At 43.8% G+C, this 5,499-nt stretch overlaps 1 pseudogene; it reads left to right on the top strand.

The window, feature by feature from the left end:
* The first annotated feature begins 1,937 nt into the window (after positions 1-1,937).
* On the top strand, positions 1,938-4,700 carry LOC122071498 (annotated as a pseudogene).
* Positions 4,701-5,499: the final 799 nt, after the last annotated feature.

Here is a 5,499-nt window from a genome sequence, read left to right on the forward strand (position 1 = left end):
GGGACACATATGGTAGGAACAACCAGAGTCAAGAATCCATTCATCCTGTGATCTAACTTTATCATCAGTCACCAAAAGCATATCAGACTCACTCTCATCTTCAGCAATACTGGCTTCTGCAGAATCATCTATTTTCTGTTGATTTTGAGCACCACCACCTGCCTTCTGCTTATTTAAAAGCTTATAGCATTCAGATTTAATATGCCCCTTTTTCTTACAGTAATTGCAGGTTAAATTCTTGTGCTTAGATTTTGATCTAGCCTTCTTTTTATCACCATATGAACCCCTTTCATTCGTTCTCCCTCTAGCTACCAAACCAACACCATCAGATTTATTGGTAGTTGTCAACTCATCATCAATCTTCTGCTTGCTTTGCAGATTCGTTTTGACATCCTCAATAGAGATTGTCTCTCTACCATAAATCATGGTATCCCTAAAGTGCTTATAAGATGGAGGCAGAGAACATAACAATAATAGGGCCAAATCTTCATCGTCTATTTTAACATCTGTCCTTTTCAAATCAGTAACAATAGAATTGAACTCAGATATATGGGATTTAATAGAAGTACCTTCGCCCATATGAAGGGTATACAGTTGTTGCTTCAATCTCAACCTATTGGTGAGGGATTTGGTGAGGTAGAGGTTCTCTAACTTCACCCATAACTCTGCAGCCGTTTTCTCTGAGAGAACTTCCTGTAGAACATCATTCGAAAGACACAACTGAATAGCTGAAAGGGCTTTATCATCCAAATCGCTCCAATCATCATCGGACATAGTTGCAGGTTTCTTCGCCTTCCCAAATAGGGTTTTCTTCAAACCCTGTTGCGTGAGAACAACCATCATTCGAACCTGCCATAAACTGAAACTGATGTTACCGTCAAACCTATCAATATCGTATTTCGTTGAAGCCATGGATCGAAGTAACCAAGAGCTCTGATACCAGTTTGTTAGATCAAACACCAAGAAACACGAATAAAGAAAGACAATAGATCCGTACGACACAGAGATTTAACGAGGTTCACACACCAGGGTGGTGTGCTACGTCCTCGGGCGAAGAAGAAGATGATTCACTATGCAGAAGAAGGATTACACCCTAGCAGCGGCGAGGAAGAACTCGCCTTGAAACCCTAGCTTCGTGAAAACCCTAGAATACAATGACTCTCAACAAGCAACAGTACATTATATATATATACACCAAATAGCGGTTCGACCCATTGGGTCGCGGTCGATCCGGTCGAACCATACCGCGGGGGCGTAGCCCCCGCACCCCCATACGAGATACAAGATCAGTGATGGGCTCCGGGCTTGGGCCTATCGGCCCAAGCCCTCTGCTTCCATCACAGATCTCAGAAAAATTCCCATTCGGGTCGCCACCAAAATATGTCGGATCGGGTCAATCTTCAAAACGGGTCAAGAATTCGAGACAAACTTAACAGTTATATATGGAATGCAACTTCAAATGGTCAGTTTTCTGTTGCTTCGGCTTAGCGAACCCTCGTTTAGTCCCACATCGTTCGTGGATCCCCGTCCGCAGTCCTATATCAGTTCTTGGGCGCCTTCTCTAGATAAGTCGGTTTTGAAGGAGAGCAGAGGGCTAAACCCAAAGTTGGTATCAGAGCCGGGCGGACCGGGGGGAGAGTGACAGTTGAGTGTCTATCCAGGCGAACCCTCGTTTAGTCCCACATCGCTCGTGGATCCCCGTCTGTGATCCTATATTAGTCCTTGGACGCCTTCTCTAGATAAGCCGGTTTTGAAGGAGAACTTGTGTCACTCTCATATAAATCCCATTTGGCAGAAGGTTTGGCATTTACCCCCTGCACCTAAGATCAGAATATTCATTTGGAAATTGCTACTTGATTGAGTTCCTCACCCGGGTCTTCAGTAAAGTTGGGGGTTTTAACATTGGCAGTATTTGTCCTTATTGTTCTTCTCTTTCGATGGATCATCTATTTCTATCATGCAATTTTGCTACTGAAGTCTGGAGGCTTGATGGTTCTGGCAATCACATGAGCAAATTCTCAAAAATTGAGGATTGGATTTTATATCTTCTCAGCTCTCAAGGTTCCCTATCTCAACGAAAGTGGAGAACAACTCTAATGGGTAGTACACTTTGGAATTTTTGGCTTGCTTTCAATGATTTTTCTTTTAATGCTCAAGCTATTGCTAAGATGGCCTTGAACCTAGCTCATGATTACTGTTCTCCTGTATCAAAAAGCACTGTCCCCTGTAATCGGATTTTTATCTCTTGGAATCCCCCACCTCATGACTTAGTCAAGATCAATGTGGATGGTTCAGCACTTGGCGTTCCAGGACATGCCGGCATTGGAGGGTACTTTGAGACTATAACGGGAATTTCATTGCTTGTTTCGCGGAGTTCACTGGGAACACTTATGCCTATGTCGCTGAAGCTCTTGCTGTTTGCAAGCCTTGGTGGTGGCTTTGTCGAGGGGTCTCTTTCGAGTTATTTTGGAGAGTGATTGTCTATTGATCAGCCGTATTCTTCAGAGGCTTCTATTGATATTCCATGAAGAATTGTCAATATCATCGAAGACTGTTTCAAATTATCATCACAGTTTCATGAACATTTCTTTCCATCATGTTTATCATCAATGCAATGGTGTCGTAGATGCTCTTGCTAGCTTTGGTGGTCATCGTTGTTTCTTTGTGATTTGGTCTTCCTCCTCTCCCTCTTTTATTTCTCAGCTTTTGTCCGTGGATTCGACTGGAATCGCTTTCTCGTGTTTTGTAATTTGGGATTCTCCTTCTAGTTAATTAATATCTTTATCCAAAAAACAGAAAGAAAAAAACATGCTAGCAAGTTATTTATGCCTACGTGCTGCCACCTTTTAGCCTAATTTTAATTAAAAAAAAAAAAATGCCAGCAGCCAGCAGGCAGTAGGTAGCAGCTACCAATTCCTTTGACTGAGTCCGTTGGGACATGAAAAAAAAAAAATAAATCCCAGTGCATACGCAGCTGCTCAACAACGAGAAGGAAAATAATTCTCTATTTTTCTCATCTCTGTTTTTCCTTGTTTTGCTACCCGGAAAACTCGACACGTGGATAACTTTAAGACCAACGCACCGGATGTAATAATTCTCACCCAATCTTGACCATTGGTCTTCTTGTTATCCACGTGTCGTATTCTGCAGGTAACAAAACAAGGAAAAACAAGGATGAGAAAAACAGAGGATTTTGATCCCAACAACGATCGCTTCGTCATATTCGATCGCACTGACTTCGGCCGCTCCAATCTTTCCTTGCCCAATGGCAAATGCCGGAATGACCCCAATGACCAGTCCCTCAAGCATGACTGCACTGCTCACTCTGCCGAGTATAACGTACTAACTAATTCTATACGACCCCTTATGGTCCAAACCGATACCTGGTGCTCCTCCGGTGCGGTCTCTGCAGACGGCCGCCTCATCCAGACAGGTGGATTCAATGACAGGTAACGTGTCGTCAGAATTTTCCAGCCATGTAGTAGTTGTGACTGGCAAGAGATTCCAAATGGAGTGAGTGCAAGACGTTGGTATGCCACTAATAATAGACTACCCGATGGACGGATCATCGTGATCGGTGGTCGCCAGCAGTTCAATTACGAGTCCTACCCGAAATCTAAATTCACTAGTAAGGTCTTCGCCTTACCTTTTCTAAAACAAACAACTGACCAATACGAAGACAATCTCTACCCTTATGTTTACCTCAATGTAGATGGCAACTTAATTCATATTCGCCAATAATCGAGCAATCTTGTTCAGCTACAAAAGTAATTCCGTCGTCAAGACCTTCCCAGCAATGCCCGATGGCAATCCTCAGAATTACCCAAGCACTGGCTCCTCAGTTCTGCTCCCACTGAAACAGTCTTCTTCTTCTTCTTCTTCTTCAGCACTAGTACAAGCTGAGGTCCTCATCTGTGGTGGAGCTCCACAAGGGTCAATCCAGCAGGTTAATTCTGGGAAGTTCATCAGAGCCCTAAACACATGTGGAAGGATCCAAATCACTGATCCAAATCCTGTATGGTCAATGGAGACAATGCCCCTTGCTAGAGTGATTGGAGACATGACCTTACTCCCCAATGGCCAAGTCTTGATCATCAACGGTGCCGCAAGGGGGACTGCCGGTTGGGAAATGGGAAGAGATCCAGTGTTCTACCAGGTGCTGTACCTACCTGATAAACCGAACGGGTCGTCTCGCTTTCAAGTACTTAAACCATCTTCCATTCCACGGATGTACCATTCTACCGCAATCTTACTCCGTGACGGTCGAGTTCTAGTGGGAGGAAGCAATCCCCATCAGAACTACAGATTCACCGGCGTTCTTTATCCTACGGAATTAAGTTTAGAAGCGTTCTCACCTCCTTATTTGGATTCTACATATTCGAGATTATGACCTACCATCACCACCCCACCGTCATAAACTAAACTACAGTATGGGCGACAATTGCTGGTACGGTTCTCGGTGTCGAGTAGTAATACTAAGGTGACCCATGGTGTCTCCATCTTTCACCACACACTCCTTCTCCCAGAACCAGAGGCTGTTGATGCTGAAGACCGGGCGTGTGACAGCTGTGACGAAATCCTCGTATGCCATGATCGTCACAACTCCAAATTCAGCTTTGCTGGCACCTCCTGGCTATTATCTCCTGTTCATGGTTCATAAAGATACACCCAGTGAGGGGATTTGGGTTCAAATCCACTGATGTGAGTACATACATACATACCTACCTCCATTCGAACGTGTTCATATATATATATATATATAAAAGAATTGGATGAGGATGGCCGGGGTTGATCTCGTTGAACTCTATCGATCGGTACGTGGGTCATTATTAAGTTATTTTCTTGGAAAACTACATGATTACCGACTTTTAAGTTTCCTTTTACAAAACTATCCAACTTGTGTTTTAGTTAACAAAAAAATACAAAATCATGTTTGAGTTTACAAAACTACCCAATACAGTGATTCTCCTCCATCGACCTACATTTTTAGACATTTTTTCCCCTGACCTGCCCTCCACCTCCATTCTCTCCTCTTCTTCCTTCAACTATGAGATTGCCTACAATCCGGTCCCCTACCTTGCCGGCCATCTCATATCTCATGGCCGAACACCTCGCCCGCCTTGCCATCATCATCAACGATGCCAACATCAGAGGCATACATGCCGACCACCCTCGGAGCAGCTCCCCCTCACCGCTTCTACCAACATGACCCACCTCCTCTTGCCCACCGAAGGCCGATCGTCCATAAAAGCCTCTCTTTCTGAATTCATTCCCGTTGCTGACGACTGCCCACATTTGGTGCTGAGTATGAACAAGGCTATCTAAATTCCGTGTGCAGTCTATTTTCAATTGACTTTCAGGTATCCATAGTAATCAATTTCCGGTCAGATCTTTCAAAACTGCATCAAAAATCCGATCCCAAAAACTGACATAAACATTTTAGCACGTAACGCATGCACACTGTAGGGAGGAAAAAGATATAAGAAGAGATAAACTGGA

This window comes from Macadamia integrifolia, unplaced genomic scaffold (assembly GCF_013358625.1).
Source record: "Macadamia integrifolia cultivar HAES 741 unplaced genomic scaffold, SCU_Mint_v3 scaffold_244A, whole genome shotgun sequence".
Taxonomy (NCBI): Eukaryota; Viridiplantae; Streptophyta; class Magnoliopsida; order Proteales; family Proteaceae; genus Macadamia; species Macadamia integrifolia.